The following is a 17,371-nucleotide window of genomic DNA, read 5'->3' as shown; positions in this document are numbered from 1 at the left end:
AATGTGAAGAACTATCAGCAAAAGAAAGCTATTCCTTTGGAGATAAAGATGAATTTGTTAGCAGTGATGGAAGAGAGAGAAAATATGTAGCATCGTTTAAACATTTAACCCTTATTCATTTCAAATGAGGAAAGAACCAATTTTATAGAATTCTAGCAAAAACTGTTTGTTATGTTGTATAGCAACCTACTGTAGCAACTTGCTGTTTGTTAGGTTGTACAGAGATTTGCTGCTAACATTTCTCTAGCATGAATAGAATTTTTATATCATAAAAGAAAGTGTACAGGGAGCTTACAATACACAGTCAATAAACAAGATAAAGAAAGGGGCTGGATGTTAAAGATTACTCAAAGTGGCAGCGGCATCCACAGGGTTGGCTGCAATAAAATGACTACTTAAAAAAAAAAGTCCAGCAGAAAAATTCTGTAGGTAGCTCATAGAAAGAAAACTGATTATGAAAAATAGCCCTGGTTTTGCTGTGTTTTGAAGCAAAGACTTTCTGCATGTCAAAAAAAAAATGTTATAATTACTGTGCCGTCAGAAACAGCTTTTATAATGCAGACATTCTGGAGCAAAAGCTGAGAAAATTAAGTGACGGGGCATGCCTGCCTCTGCACGGGTGTCATTCAAAATTCAGGGCTTTGCCTGGAAGAAAGCAAAGTGCAGCAAACAGACAAGACAGCAAGGTTAAGACCAGCACAAAGGAGAAAAAGCTTTCAACTCAAGAGCAGGAAAACATGGCTGGAGGTCACCTTTCAGGTGGGATGAAGGTTAGTAGAAGATAATGTCTGTTTCTGCCTTCAGACTCTGTTGTTGGACTTTATTTGTAGCAAGGAACCTAGCAGTGCAGGTGTGCCCTAAGAGATGGAAAGCTGTGAGAAAAGAAAGCAAGTCTCAGAGGTAAGCAGAGAAGTAGAATATTTACATAAGATACGTTTTTCTGGAAGACATTATTTCAAATTATGAGGAAGGGATAATTTAAATGGGGCAGATATTTGCAAACAAAAAAGCCACTAATTGAACTAAAACATCAAAAAGGTGTTCATCCACCTTTCACTGGGTGGTAATGTAATTTCTATGCAACCACTACTATTGAATACATTTTTTCCTATACTCTTTGTTATAAAATCTATTTTCAGGAAGCAGATGTGAGTCTTGCATACACTGTTGACCTTCAGTATTCCCTATAGTGTGTACATTGACACAGATAAATGCAATTAAATTTTTTTATTAAAGTTGTAGTAATTAGAAAAATATTTTGTGATATTATATTCTATGGAAAGCTATACTTATATTCCCCAGTTATAGTCATTGTAAATACTAAATAACAATAACAACAACAACAACAACAATAATAATAATAATAAAATAAAGTTGGAAGGGACCTTGGAGGTCATCAAGTCCAACCCCCTGCTCAGGCAGGTAACCCTATTTCGGACATATGGCTGTCCAGTTTCTTCTTAAAAACTTCCATTGTTGAAGCAGTCACTGCTTCTGAAGGCAGGTTATTCCACTGATTAATTGTTCTAACTGTCAGGAAGTTTCTCCTTAGTTCTAGGTTGCTTCTCTCCTTGATTAGTTTCTATCCATTGCTTCTTGTCCTGCCTTCAGGCACTTTGGAGAATAGCTTGACTCCCTCTTCTTTGTGGCAGCCCTGAGATATTGGAACACTGCTATCATGCCCCCCCCCTCGTTCTTCTTGTAGACCTAACGTTTGCAAATTGTGTAGCCCTGTAACTTGTATTCCCAAGGCCTCAAACCAATTGAGTCCAATGAGATTCGTGCGCTCACCCCCAACTACCAATACATCTAATGGACCTTCAAAATCCATGTATTGTACTTTAAGGGTGGCCTCCCCCTTAACACACACCTTGGAATTTTGAAAGTCTGTTAAGACTATATTGGATGGCCTAACCTTGGCCTGGAACCCACTGCTAGAGCAAATCTTTCTGAAAGTGTGGATAGAAATGATTGAAAGGGCAGACCCAGTGTCCAGTTCCATAACCAATGGAACTCCTTGCAACTTCACCTTAAGTGACAATTTCTTTTTAAGTGGCCTGTGTGTGCTTGTCCTATAAATGCTTCTACGTGATGCACAGAAACCCACCCTGTTTTGGCTGGGGACCCTGGTACCTTTCAGGCACAATTCTTCTCGGGGTTGTACTTTCTGATGGCCCAGACACACAGCTGCTATGTGGCCTTGTTTTCCACATGCTCTACAGATTGCAGAATGGAACCTGCAGTCGGTCCTCTTGTGGCGACCTCCACACCCGAAGCACTTGGGTACAGCTGAAGACTTTTCTTTGCCTTCCTTCTGCTTCCTTTCTCTGGATGGGTAGAGATGATCCACCTCATCTTCAGGATCTTCCTCCGAGCTCTCCTGGACTCCCTCATGGTGCATGGAGATGGCTTCTGGGTTGTTCCTGATAGGCCTCATATTCTTGACTGCCCCACCTGCTGCCTCTTCTGCAGTGACCTCTCTCAAAGCTTCTTGGAAGGAAATGTCCTCTTTTGCAAAGAGTCTCTGTTGCAAGTCTCTGTTCCGAAGCCCACATACAAATCGGTCTCTCAACCTTTCTTCTAAATCTTTAAAATCACAAGGCTTAGCTGCTCTTCTCAAGGCTGCAATGTATTCTTTAGCTGATTCACCAGCTCTTTGATCCCTCTGTTCAAACGTGTGTCTCCACGCAATAACAGACAACTTGGGCTGAAAATGTTCCTTCAATAACTTCTTTAAATCTGTATAAGTGACAGATTCAAGAGGAGCAGGGCTGCCAAATTTTCTGCAATTTCAAATGCATCTTGACCACAGACACACAGCAAAGTAGCGGCATTCAAGCCATCTTCTCTTACTTGATTTACTCTAAAGTAATTTTCTACTCTAGCAACATAAGACTCCCATCTTTCTGGGTGAGTAACATTGAATTCAGACAGTCTCCCTATCTTCGCCATTCTTGCTTCTTACTCTAGGAAGGGGTCTATCAGCCAGCTTACCTCCAGCGATGCCAGGTGCTGAGTTTAACGCATCTTCCTCTCTCCAGGACTCTTAGGGTAAGCTTAGGGTAAGCTTACAATTCTCCTTCTTTGTTCTTGTAAGCTATCCCACCTTCGTCGCCAGTGTTAAGTCCTTGAGTCAACGGCGAATGAATAGAACACATTCTGTAATTCCAACAGCCTTTTATTTCAGTAGTTCTCTCTCTGACACAGCTCTGAGGCTCGCAAGCCTCTCTGTCTCCTTTAATAGAATCCCCGGGCAAAAAGGTAACATTCTTCTCATGCGCGTGAAGCCGGCGCCACTCAGTCTGGTCCCGGGCAGCTTGCAACTGCCCGGGACCATTGCAATGTCCCAAGCCTGCCTTTGCAGGCTCAGGACACAACAGTGGTGACAAAGTAAGGTTTACAATTAGGCAAGAAAAAAACAAATGCACAGGGATAGAATAGGTTGTACCTAGCTCAACAGCAATAACTGTGACAGAGATCTAGGAGTCCTAGCGGACAACCACTTAAATAGGAGCAAGCAGCTGTGAAAAAAGGCAATACAGCCCTAAGCAGCATCAACAGAGGGATAAAATCAAGATCATGTGAACTATTAGTACCACTTTATAATGCTTTAGTGAAGCCACACTTGGAATAGTGCATCCAGTTTTGGTCACCACAATACAAAAAAAAAAGACTCTAGAAAGATCCAGAGAAGAGCAACAAAGATGATCCAGGGGCTGGAAGCTGAAACATATGAAGAATGCTTGCAAGAACTGGGTATTTCTAGTCTAACAATGAGAAGGATTAGGGATGACATGATACTGGTAGCAGTCTTACGATATCAAAGGAGCTGTTACAAAGAAGAGGGGGTTAACCTATTCTCCAGAGCATTTGAACATAGGACAAGAAGTAGCAAATGGAAACTTATAAGTTGAGATCCAGCCAAGAATTAAGGAGAAATTTCCTGAGTGAGAACAATTAATCAGTGGAATGGTTGCCCCAGAGGTTTTAAAGAAGAGATTGGACAGCCATTTGTCTGAAATTATATAGGGTTTCTTGCTTGAATAGGGATTTGAACTAGGAGACCTCCAAGTTCCCTTTCAACTGTTATTCTGTTATTCGTCTAAGATGTGTCCGAGTGATCTGTTACTTATTCTGCTTTCTCATGTCACACGCACACACACACACACACACACACACACACACAGAGAGAGAGAGAGAGAGAGAGAGAGAGAGAGAGAGAGAGAGTTGGGGAGCAATTTCCTCAAGCAACTGTTGAAGAGTTTCAGTAATCCAAGTAGAATGCTTAAAGGATCAAAAGCATTTTTGCAGGAAAGCTTAAGGCCACCGTTCCCTTCCCTCTCATATTCTTAAAGTCCATTCCCTATTCATATGAAAATAGCATGCTATTTTTTTATGCAAAAACCATTTGAAACAAAAGTATACCTCATAGGACTCTGGCCCTGGCTGTAACCTCCAGGTATCCTCCAAATACTGTCACCAAATTGTAATTATTATTGTAATCCTTTTAATTAAATTTAATGTATATTCAAGTAGTAAATTTAAATATAAATTATATTTAGGTTTGGTCTCTCCTTTCTTCATCCTGACCTTTCCAATTTATCAATATTTATTATCATGATTGCTCTGTTTTAATTGACTATTGCATCTTCAACAAAGCAAACCAGCTATATCCACTGCTGTGGACAAGCCAAAAATTATTTTAGATCATGTTTCACTTCAGCTGTTTGGATTAATTTATACTGTGTTTTTGAATAAAAGCACTCCCTCATCCCAAAAAAATATAAGCAGAGTTAGTGAGGAACTGGTAGCGCAGACAATAAAAGGACAAAAAGAAACTTTGGAATAGAGCACTCATACAAAAGTTCTTTAAAAGAGTGTTCCATTTATATGCCATCTCAGCTCCCTGAGGTTCCGTTTTAGAATACGGCAGTGGTTCTCAACCTTTTTAATGCCGCAACCCCCAACCGGTCATAAGTCAAGGACTACTCAACCAATCGTAAGTTGAGGACTACTCAACTGGTGCAGCACCGTTTGCAGAATGGGACTTTTGGCGGGCTCAGCAGGGCAGAGACAGCCTGGACAATTCCTATTGGCTTTTGAAAGCAAATAGAATTAGACTCTATTCAAGAGAGTCTATTCTATTGGCTTTCAAAAGCCAATAGAATAAAAGGGAGTAGCACAGCTAAGGAAAAGTGGAAAAAATGGCGGACTGCATTGTTTGGCGACCCCCGTGAAATGGTCATTCAACCCCAAATGGGGTCCCGACCCACAGGTTGAGAACCACTGGAATATGGTCTTTTGAGAACTTCCATCAACCTTTTTTCTTGGTTTTCCTCCCAACATTTTGCTTTACATCAGAAAACTCAATATCTGATGCAAAGGGAGCTTTTTAATTCATGGAGTCACAGGCGGGGGGTGATTTATTTAAGTCTATATTTGATGATTTAAAAAAAAATCCTTTTAAATATACTTGGTGTAATATCAGATTTCTACTGCTTACTAATACTGTAAATAGTGTGATATTATTGAATGGACAAAGGCTTCTTATAGTTTCTAATATTGCCTGTGACCTTTGAAACTTCCTCTTTCGTGCTGCAGTGAGAAAATATGCTAAAGTTAGATTGAGCTTCTTTCCGTAATGCTAAACTAGCTCATTTTCTTGGTTCTTCTTTCTTTTTCACCATAAAACTGCTGTGCTACACTTTGAGCTGTCCATCTTAGACAAATGAAGCAACTAATATGCATTTATCACCAGCCCCCAGGAGGATTCTGAAAAGTTCAGTCACCTTTTCTCTCTATTTTGTTCAGTTTTACTTCTGTGTACATTCCTTTCCTGAAAATGGAAATATATCCTAAGGGTGTAAACTACATCCATCATGAATTTCAGTAGGAGTGAAATGATGCAAACTTCTAACACAGACTCTCTTGTAGCATGGATGGGTGCCAGTGGAGTCAACTAACACCTGTCACTTTCCACTTAACTAACCATAGAATTAAGAATATGTTTAAAAAGTGTATATACAGGAAAGCTGTGCACAAAAATAAATACACTAGGGATAGTTAAATGTTGAGAAAGAAAAAAAACCCACTAGTTCTGCACAAATATCTGGAGAAGTCTTATGCAAAACTCTGTGGATCTGAAAACCATACATGACAATTATGAGTGTTTTTCTTAACTTTTTTTGAAAAATAAAAAAATATAAATATAATAAATGTGCAATACTGAAGAAATCAAGTATAAGTGATCTTATCTGTGTATTTCTCCTTTATTCTTAGTAAACCAACCTTCTGTAAGGTTGGTTAATTTCTTTCTTTTTTATTAATCTTGTCTAATATGGTACCTTTATCGCTAGCCTTCATGGCCACTGTGATGGTATTACTCATAATTTATTATAATATAATGTAATCATCCCAGCACCTGTTTGCATTTATTTATTTTGTGGTAGCTTAGAACAGAACAGAACAGAACAGAACAGAACAGAACAGAATAGAATAGAATAGAATAGAATAACAGAGTTGGAAGAGATATTTGAGATCTTCTAGTTCAACCCCCTGCTTAGGCAGGAAACTCTATACCATTTCAGACAAATGGTTGTCCAGTCTCTTCTTAAAAACTTCCAGTGTTTGAGCATTCACAACTTCTGGAGGCAGGTTGTTCCATTGATTAATTGTTCTAACTGTCAGGAAATCTCTCCTTAATTCTAGGTTGCTTCTCTCCTTGATTAGTTTCCATCTGTTGCTTCTTGTCCTGCCTTCAGGTGCTTTGGAGAATAGCTTGACTCCCTCTTCTTTATGGCAACCCCTGAGATATTGGAACACTGCTATCATGTCACCCCTAGTCCTTCTCTCATTAAACTAGACATACCCAATTCCAACAACCGTTCTTTATATGTTTTAGCCTCCAGTCCCCTAATCATTTTTCTTGCTCTTCTCTGCACTCTTTCTAGTGCATCTACTGGATGTAGTATTCCAAGTGTGGCTTTACCAAGGTGATATACCAAGGTATTGTACCAAAGCATTATTGTTTTAATGTTTTCTATTATTGTTTTATTTTAGAATTGTAAGCCACCCAGAGTTACTTGGTTGAGTTGGGTAGTTATAGAAATTGAATACATACATGCATACAAACATATATTTATAGGGTGTTATGCTAGAGAAGGCTGATGTTTCATTTAACAGTAACAAAGAAAGACTGGTTTTGTTCTCAAAGGATAGGAAACTAAGATTGTAGTAACGTATTAATCAGCATTCAACTGATGGAGAGGGATAATATGTGTATATTTTTTTTCTTTTTTAATGCATCTTTTTTCCAATATTTGTTTTGTGTGGGTTTTTTGTTTTAAATGTGTTGGAGTTTTGTATTTTAACTTTTTTTAAATAAAATAGAAAGAGTTAAAAAAAACACATTACGGAGTTCAAAGTATGTCAAAAAATTTTTTTTCAGAGGAGTCCAGTTATGATCAAAGGATGCCTTGGAGGCTAGAATATGGCCATCATTAGTACAGGGAGATAGCATGCATGGGTTACAGATAAGCAAAAAGAAACAGCTGGTGAGACAGAGAGTTGTAATGCAGAACAGATTTATTCATAAGGATTTATACCAAATTAAGACCATGCAAGCCAGTTGTCTTCATAGAATAGAGGTTCCCGAATTCAAATAATTGACAAACTACATCTCAGTAAACAGCTCAAAGTTCAGGATCATGTTTTAATTTTGCATCTGGCCAGTAGGGGTTAGTTTATAATGAAAATTAATGATCAGTTCTTCGTGGATTAGCCATATCAAGTTTTAATTGGGGAAATCCTGTATATGGTTCCTATGCCACCCTCCTCAGCTATTGTGATTTAAACAGGCAATAAATTCTAGCTATACAGATGTCCTATACATTCAGATATGTGTAGAATTTTTCTGTATTTCTTTGTTTTATGTTATCTGCTGAAGGCAATGACAGCACTTAAGCTTCAGTATCTGTACTATTCCAATACATATTATTTCCTGATAGATACATATCATATAATAAATAGTCAAATGGACAGAACACTATTACAAAGCAATGGAATGTGAGTGACGATTAATTAAAATGAAGCTTATTTATATATATTCCCACTGTTGGTTCAGCTGCAATCCTCAGTTTTATTTCTATTATTTTACTTTGTTTCCCTGCAGCAGATCTTCTCTTATCATGTCACAATCACCAGTTTAGTCACCTGCAGATAGGAAATAAATATAATTCAAATGTTCCATGACAAAAATATGCATGGTTCTGAAATTTTTTTTTTTTAAAAAAAATCCTAGTCAAATGAAATTTTACCTTGGTGTTGGAAATGCTAACATGGGAATGCTACCATTATCCGTCATTTTTTTTTTTTTTTTTTTTGCCTCTGTTGTGAGGCAGTTTGAGTGCTGAGCCATTTCTTTGAACTCTTTTTCTCTTATTACTCCCATCAGGAGGATAAATGATTTACAAAATATTTTCCCCTCAGATTAAAATATACATTCCAGCCCCTCTTTAATTGCCTTGGTAACTAGCAAGATTTTTATACCAGTCTTTAGTAATTAAATCAAATGTAAGTTTAAAGTGGGAAATTAACAATTCTATTTGCAAAGGATTTATTTTAAATTAAAAGCAATTGTCTGAGTGACAATGAAAAGAAAAAAGAAAAGAAAATGTGTCTGTAGCATGCTTTTTCACATTTCTTTCTAGCCTACACTGTGTAAAGCAGCCCATTTCTTTTTTGTGACTATTGCTACAACTTTCTTTCAGAAGTTCCAGCTTACTCCTTCTCAAAAACTGTTCCCTTAGTTCTCTTTCTTTTCAATTCACACTGCTCTCAGAGATTCTGCTAACTCATTCTGTGACCTTCACTTTCATAATTCTGCCTGTCCCTCTCCATACTTTAAAACCCGGGCCTACATCTAGCTCCATCTTCTCATCTTAATCCTCTGGAGTCCTAGAAATTAAGGAGAGCACTGTCTATGGAAATTCTCAGTCATCCACGTCATGGTTGTTCCAAAGATGCACTTTCCAAAAGACAACTGGACTTTCTTGGGTTTTTTTTAAAAAAAAAAACAAAATATTTTGCTTCTCATCTAACAAGCTTCTTCAGTTCTTCAGAAGAAGAAGCTTCTTGGATGAGAAGTGAAATGTTTCAAAGAAAAAAACCAAGAAAGTCCAGTTGCCTTTTAGAAAAAGCACCTTAGGGATAAGGAGAGCATTGTTGTTGGCACATTTGCCAGCTTAGTATTGCCAGCCACAATAATGGAAAGGTACTTCAAGAAAATAGCAATGAAAGACCATATCTGCTCTTTTACATTTGATCAAGTTGAATCCCTAGTGAGCTTATTTTTATATACAGTAGCTGTTATGATATCAAGGCATCATATCCCCTATGGCAATTAGATTCTTTCGCTGCTCTACACACCCAGTGAGGAGGGATAAGTACATTTATTATACCTGTTGAATTAGTCATCATATATAAAGCAATTCTACAGCTTAATGTTCCCAGGATCCTACCTTCTATATATTTTAGTCCCCAAATTTAATCATGGACCTCATGTTTCTGCCTTTTCACATCATGGCTATAGGCTTGCTTGTTTCCTGGTTTTGAAAGTTTCTGCTACTTCCTCCTTGTTTAACAATGGCTTTCTTTGAGGTGTGAAACAGAGACTTCTACCTCATTACTACAATTTACAGGGTTGTTGTTATGGGGAAAATAGGAGAAAGATAAATAAAATTCATCGCCTTGAGTTACATTAAAATAATAAAGGCCGCAAAAAAAATGAATAAAATAATAAAGCAAATGGAATAGCATGCATCCATGTATGTATTTCAAGTCATTTCTTATTCTGAAGAGGTCCTCAAAAAGAGAGAGATGAAAGTTTAAATTAGATGTAATAGTGTAAACTAAATTTTGGGTTCCTTTCCTTGTATTTTAATATACAATTACTATATATGTGTGTATGTGTTTGTGTGTCTGTGTCTCTGTCAGTCTGTATATGTGTGTGTGTGTGGGTATGTGTATACACACACACACACACACACACACACACACCTTATACTTACTTTTTCCCTGTGCTTTGTACAATGCTTTTAGCCTAAAAGGAATAGCATGGGGGGGTACATCGGTGAGTGCTTCCTTCTCTTTTTCTATCAAGGCAATATATGAGGGAGATCTATGTGATCTGATCCAGATTTGCTTAGCTTGAGCAAGATATACACTGCATTTCTTGGATGAATCATGAAATAAAATGTTGTCTCTTTTCTTTTCCCCAGAAGAAGTTGCACATTTCCAAGCAGTCCTACTTAACAGCTTTCCTCTGAGACATAGCAAAACAGTAGGCAACCTGTTTCCTTTTCATCTATGACATCTGGAGCTGCTGTGAGAATTTTTTTTCCACAATTGAATATTCTGTAATGTTTTTTCCCTTAAGTTGACAACAGCCAAGGAGAACTGTGAGGTATGTAAAACCTGCTAGGTTTCATCTTTTATAGCATTTCCCAGATGGAAGAATAACATAACAATGGGATATGTTAGAAGATAAAAACAAAGTATTTTGAGGTTCCACTTCATGTTCTTCCATTTTAGAGTCTTGTCCTCACAGAGCTTACAGACAGATAAGAGTGGGCTACAACCAGCATTATGTGACCAGATTTCTACTTGTTAAAGGAGCTTTCCCATTATTTTCCCTGCTTCAACATTTGACACCCCTCCTAAGTCCACCCCCCCCCCAAGTGTCATGTCTTCTCCCGGAGCAGGTACACAGGAGACAGAGAAATATAGTCTGCTGGCAGATGTTGTTTTGTCAGTAAAAAGATGCCATTGGAAACAATTTGTGTTTTTAGTTTCCTACATATTATGCCGTGTATTTTCACTTTTCTTTTCAAAATGTCAACACTTTGACTCATTAATGTTCCTTTATTTAAACACTTAATCAGTTCTGCTTAACATTATCTTGTTTATCTGTCACACTGTAGGACATAGAATTACCAATCTAACAAAGGGGAGGAATTGGAACAAAATAATCTACAAATCAATAAATAAAGCACTATTTTCATTCATGTGTCACTGGCATTATTAGTGAGCTTTGATAAGCTTTGCGACTGCATAATTCTTGCATTATGATGTTGCTGAAATGGAAAATGAAAGGGAGTGCAGTGAGTTGTAGTTCAGAAACTTCAGGGTTGGGGGGGGGGGATGAGATTCTATTAGTTGGGCATTACAGCATCTATCTTTCTAGATTATGTGGTAAAAGGCATACCCATTAAGTCAGCCGTCTGTATTTTGGTGCCCACCAGACATTTTTTTTAAAAGGTAAACGTTTCCCCTGTCCAGTTGTATCTGACTCTAGGGGTGGTACTCATCTATGTTTCCAAGCTGAGGGAGCCAGTGTTGTCCAAAGATGCTTCATGTGGCCAGCATGACTATATTCCAAGGTGCATGGAACACTCTTATCTTCCTACCGAAGTGGTACTTATTTATTTACTTGCAGTTTATGCTTTGGAAGTTTTAGGTTGGCAGGAGCTAAAGCAGGAACGGGAGCTCACCCCATCACACAGTACTTTGGGTGTTGAACTGCCAACCTACATAGATGAAAAACAACAAGATTCCCAATAAGCAAGGCCAATCCTTTTAACAGCTCTGTAGAGGAATCAATATTAGTATAATTGCCCAAATATGAAGCAATTAAGAGAAAGTACCTAACTGATAGATTTGTGGCAGGATGCATACAAGGAAACCAATTTCCAAATCAGGGTACACAGTTCTGTGTACAGATGCTTGTAAAGATTTCTTCATCCTGTTGAGAATTTAACCTTTGGGGACCAAATAAAACCAATATTTTTTAAATTGTCATTGGTTGTTTGTGGGATATCCTATTTATTTTCCTTTGCCATTTTCTTAAGAATCTTTCTTAGGCTTCAATGCTGAACAGAAAAGATGATAAAGATCCACGAGTTTTAATAGTAACAGAAGCAATACAAAGTATTGAAAGTTACCTGAACAGTTGATAGAATGTTTGCACTTATTCTTATTGTAGTATGGTGGTTTTTTTTAAAGTGAAAAATATTTGGCTGGAATGGAGACTGATACAATTAAATCATTAAAGGGAAAGAGCTGTTTTCTTGGTCCCTCTGTTTTTTTAAAAGACCTCTTTTCAATTGTAAATTGATTATATCCAAAAGTGATTAAGAGAGTGAAGATTTGGTAGGACTCAGTATCCTATAAAAGGCTACACTTGCACGTGCAAGCAAGCTCTTTCTCTTTGATCCCCTGCCTTTCTACTCAAGGAAAAAAAAAAACACCACAAAACATCAATCCTGTGATCTCCTAACAAAAAGTAGCAATCTGTGATGCAGGTGGACAAACTCTCCATATTTCCTTCATCAGGAAAGGCTTTGCTGGATGCAGTGGCATTTTCATTCCTTCAGAGATACTGAGTCTGCCATAGAACCTCATCCAGATGCCCACAAAAAAATAATTTTTGGACCTAAAATAGGTAGATAACTAGAATATGATTATAGTTATGGCAAATTAAAAAGACTGAGATCCTAGAAATATTGAAAAATGTAGATTTTTGTAGCAGGGCATAGTAGACCCCTGGAGGATCTCTATTTCCATCCCTCGCTCTCTGTTCTATTATGACAATGTCATGTAGTCTAACATACTCAGGTACTTAATGGGAGGTACAAAGCATTTGAACGTGGAAATGTACAAAGCATGTTAGCTTAAGCAAAGCACATCTTTTCAAAGTGTTGACAAAGTCATGTCTTTTAAAAGGCCCCGGGAGCTATTTCAGAGGTTGTTTATATTTGTGTGCTTTACACAAAAATGCTTTAACATTTTGGGAGTAGTGCTTTGATCACATTCTTTGCTAAACATCTTTTTTGTATGCTTTGCATATCCTTAGTATTAGTATATATACAGGAGGAGGATCTCAAATCCAACAATGTCTTAAATGCAGGTTGCAGTTTCAGGGTGTTGTGATTATTCAAAAATAGTCATTCTATGTTGCCTGTCTCCCTATTTCTAACTTTTTACATGTTTTTTTCCAGCAGTTTGCATCCATCATTAACCATGATTTCTTCTGCTCCTATCATTTATTTTACCCATTCATATATGTTAGAGAGAGTTATTGCCTGGTTCGCACATAGCTCAAGCCATAATATGGTTTATTTGCTTTCAGTGAAGTGTAAGGGGAAGAAAGGTAATTCAAGGTTTAAATATTTATATCAAGCTCTCTACAAAACTCTGAATGTCCTTCAAATCTTTTTGTTTTACTATGTATTCTTTAAAGAGAAATTGCCAAGTGTAATTCCCCCTTCCAATGTATGAAATTTAATACATGCTGTAGATTTCTGCCCAATTTATTCTGTTATTACATTTAGAAGCTTTTGTTATGACTAAATGATTACTTCTACCTTCTTTCTTGCCCACTCATATTGATAACACAGTGAAATTTGAAAGGATTTATTATCCTATTTAATGATAACTCCAGTCTAAGTGTCCTAGGTATGATCTACAGCTTTGCATTTGCAAGAATCTCATGAACAGAGACTGAGGGAATTAGATAAATTTATAAAAGATATTCTATTAATGGCTCTCTGGTTTGTTTGCTAAATATATTTTTATATTTATCTCAAATGCCTGGAAATATATACCATAGATGATGGCCATTATTATCCCCTCTGGGAAGTCTGTCACCCTCTAGTTGTTGGTGAATTACAACTCCCACTGTTGCCACCAACATTATTGGCCAAAGATGCTAGGAGTTATATGCAAGAGTCACAGTTTTGCCATATCCATTATGCTTACAATCTCTCAGAAGCAACTAGTTATCTGTTGTGTGGCCTTTTTTTGGCAACAAAGTATTAATTTTCTTATCTAATTGATGGGCTTTGTCTTTGATCTAACAAAGTAATTACCAGACTTGAATGAAAAGGGAGAAATGTTTATCTTGTGCAAAACTTGAGAAGCAGCACAAGGTGAATGTTGAGGCCATAATAGGGATTCATCTATATTTTCAGCTTCCGGCTTTTTTATCAGAATGTGAAGAAAACAGGAACCAAAAATCCAATAACACACTGCAAGCAATGTTCTGGGGTGATGATTGAAAACAATCTCATTTAACATCCAAGAAAAGTAAAAATCAATTGTATTCCACCCAAATTTTATTACATGAACTGAGTTATCAATATTCAGTCCAATCTGAATAATTAAATAGACATGAAGCCAAACTATATGTGATTTTGTTCCATATACTATTTAATTTAATATAGATTTTGTATAGTGTCCTTTAAAAAAACTCATTCAAGTGCTTTGTAACATTTACTGGTGATATTATCATTTTAATTATTACTTTCTGGTTTCAGGGCAGTGTTTGGACTCCAGAATGGGACCAGAGGAATAGAAGTGAGAATGTACTAACCAGCTTGCGGAGAGTTCTGATTAATTTAATAAACATAATCCATTCATTAGGTGACTGGACCTATAAGGGATGAGTGGAATGCAAAGAACAAAACAGTAAACATTTAAAACTATGCTGAACCTTTAGCTTCCTCAGCTAAAGGAAAGAGAAAATACCATTATCGGTAGTTAAATAAAGATGTATTGATGACTGGAAGCATGTTAATAAGAAATGTACAGACATTTTTGGTTTACCTTGTTAAGCAGGATGAAGAAGTAGCATGTTTTTAATCTTTATATGGATGAGAAGGGGATAGAGTGGACAGTTACGTGTTCAAAACAGATTGGTGGAAAGTTACATAAACACTGTCTCGTTCTGGATCTCCCTTCTGTGGAAAGGACATCATTTTCATAATTTCATAAGAAATTAAAGCTTGCTGTAGCCTGCTTGGTCTATTTTATTGGCTGTCTAGGTCAGCTAGACTTACTGAAAGATCTGGGCTGTCCAGGATAGGAAAGCAAGAGACCTGCTCATTTGGGCAGTCCAGATTTGTCCTTAAGAGCCATGATTAATACTGAAGCCAAGGCAGTGCTTTTTTTCTTTAAAAAAAAAAAAGATGTTGGAACTCACAAACGTCATACAATCCGCCTTGCCTACCCTACAAGGTTCCATCCCAAAAAGGTGCCAGAACTCCATCCTGGGTGTTCTATGAGAAAAAAAGCCCTGAGCCAAGGTATTACCATTACAAGTCCTCAGAAAATATACCCAACAAGCACAAGTGAATTTTCCATAGTTCACTAAAAAATGTTATTTCCCTGTTACTAACTTGATTTCAAGTCTTAGCGATGTTCTCTAAGAAAACAACAACAACAATGAAGGGTATATACAAATTAGCTGTTGATCTATGCCAAATAACTCAGACTGGAAACTGAGTTGTTCCTGCACTTAATTCAAAATGATCTAAAATATACTTATACCATAATGGACCCAGAAGCAAATTTAATTAAGTTCCATGAATTTTACCCTGAGAGGATTGAGATTGCTAACTAACTGTATTAAATTCTGTCTTTGGTGTTTGATCTGTGACTTCACATATTCAAGGAATCATCCAGAGAGATGCTTCACAGATTAGAATTGGGTTTATTCCATTTAATACCTCCTGTGATCAGAATTACATATGTACAAATCTTAATAATAGCCAGCAGGTATGCATCAAAAGAATAATATAAATGACTGCTTATCTCTGGATACAAACCGGTTCATTTCCCATACATTCTATTGTTCATACCACAGAAAGGTGGATTACAGTGATGAATTGTCCCCTAATTACTATGGATGAATGATTAAAAAAAAAATACACTTGGAGTAACACGCAAGGTGGAGGTCAGGTGAGCAAGGTTTTCAAACAATCTCAATACAGCTGATGAAATGGCTTTTTTTTTTCTTCTGAACTTTTAAAATCTTGGTTTGGCTAATTTAATTCTCTTCTTTACAGCCCCTGGTTTTTGTGAATTTCTTTTCAATCAGTCGCTCCACTGCCTTACTCTCTCTTACATACACAAAAAGGAAGCAGAGCTATTCTGGGTGACCCATTAACCTCACTAGTATCTGTGCTCATGAGCAGATAATGCATACAGATATTTTATGCATAACAGACTGAATAGTTGTCTGATGAGGTGAATTTAGGAGCCTTGTTCCTGCTGAATAACATTTTTCAAAAGTTCAGGGACACAGTTTTGTTTCAAGAATGCCAATTGTCTTATCAAGTCAAAGAGGCTTTCCTGTTTAAGGAAGTTGTGTGGTTAGTTTCCACCTCCTCTCCTCCATTTGCCTTTTGCCCTAGGTATAACTGCTGACGTGATATAAGGTTAGAATGCATAGTTTAAAAAAAAAAACAGCAGTGAAAGCTCCATGATATATGACCCTTTCATTTGCTCTGTGTGTGTCACAGTATCAGCTACTGTTGATGTTACTGAGAACATCAGCATTTGTCACTGAGCATATGGAAATAATATTCCATGGGTTTTCCTGCCTTTGTAATAGGTCAATTTGCACCTGCAGAAATGGCTGTTAGTAGGATAAAATAAATAAACCTAGGTTGTTCCTTGGACTGTTCTCATGGGATGTTTCTTGGGTTACAGGGATTATATACTTTGTATAATGTGACAAAGATTCAGACTGAAAAACAGGAGAGTCATGTCAAAGTGCACAACGCTCCTGAGAGGTAGTCTTAAAATCAAACTTCATTTGTTTTTGCCATTCCATACTGGAAAATACAAGTAACTTACACATAGAAACTTTGAACCTGTCATGTTTTGACCGATCCCTTCTAGTTGCTAGCTTCGTTACTAATGTCTCATTTTGCAGATACCTCTTCAAATGCACATTGTTTCTATTACTGAAGAGAATCAAGCAAATTAACCTCCTGGGGCCTGCAAACAAAGCAAGACAGATGTTATTCCTTCTAACAAGATTATGTTTTTAATTCAGACTAGAGTTTGTTTTTATCATGTAATTGCTGAAGCAACCTGCAAAAGACTGAGCTTACATTGAGGGTGGCTTATTACACAGAGCCTTGTTATCTTTTCAACTTTGGCAGTTTTGCAACAGACATGTGCATCATAATTAAATCCCTCATCACAGGTGGCTTTTTATGCAAACTTTGTGATTTATTTCTCTGGCTGAACCTGAACCAGCTGCTATTTTTGGGATTCCGAAAATCAAGACTTGTAACGTGAATAAATCCTGGTTTCTGTAAAGACAAAATGGCAGCCATTTTAAGCTGAAGGGGTAAACCAGAAAATGTGATTAAAGCACTACGTGCAATGGGAGATGAGCCCTGTACAGGACAAGAGAGGGTGAGGAAAATGACAATAAATCTTCATGTGCCAGCATATTTTTAGCCTCAGTTTTCCTCTACTTTCCAAAAACCCTTTTCAACTGGTCCAGGTTGGGGTGTTACCT

The 17,371-nt window shown here is 37.2% G+C and overlaps 1 long non-coding RNA gene across 1 annotated transcript; it reads left to right on the top strand.

Annotated features, from left to right (window-relative positions):
* Positions 1-341: 341 nt before the first annotated feature.
* On the top strand, positions 342-14,986 carry LOC120305938. The gene is made up of 4 exons (XR_005556136.1): positions 342-770; positions 6,951-7,005; positions 10,278-10,462; positions 14,373-14,986. It is a non-coding gene; the product is annotated as an uncharacterized LOC120305938 (long non-coding RNA).
* Positions 14,987-17,371: the final 2,385 nt, after the last annotated feature.

The sequence above is a fragment of the Crotalus tigris genome, unplaced genomic scaffold (genome assembly GCF_016545835.1).
Source record: "Crotalus tigris isolate CLP2741 ecotype Arizona unplaced genomic scaffold, ASM1654583v1 scf7180000017700.2314712, whole genome shotgun sequence".
Lineage (NCBI taxonomy): Eukaryota > Metazoa > Chordata > Lepidosauria > Squamata > Viperidae > Crotalus > Crotalus tigris.
The sequence above is the reverse complement of the archived record's forward strand: the minus strand, read 5'-3'. Positions and strand labels throughout refer to the sequence as shown.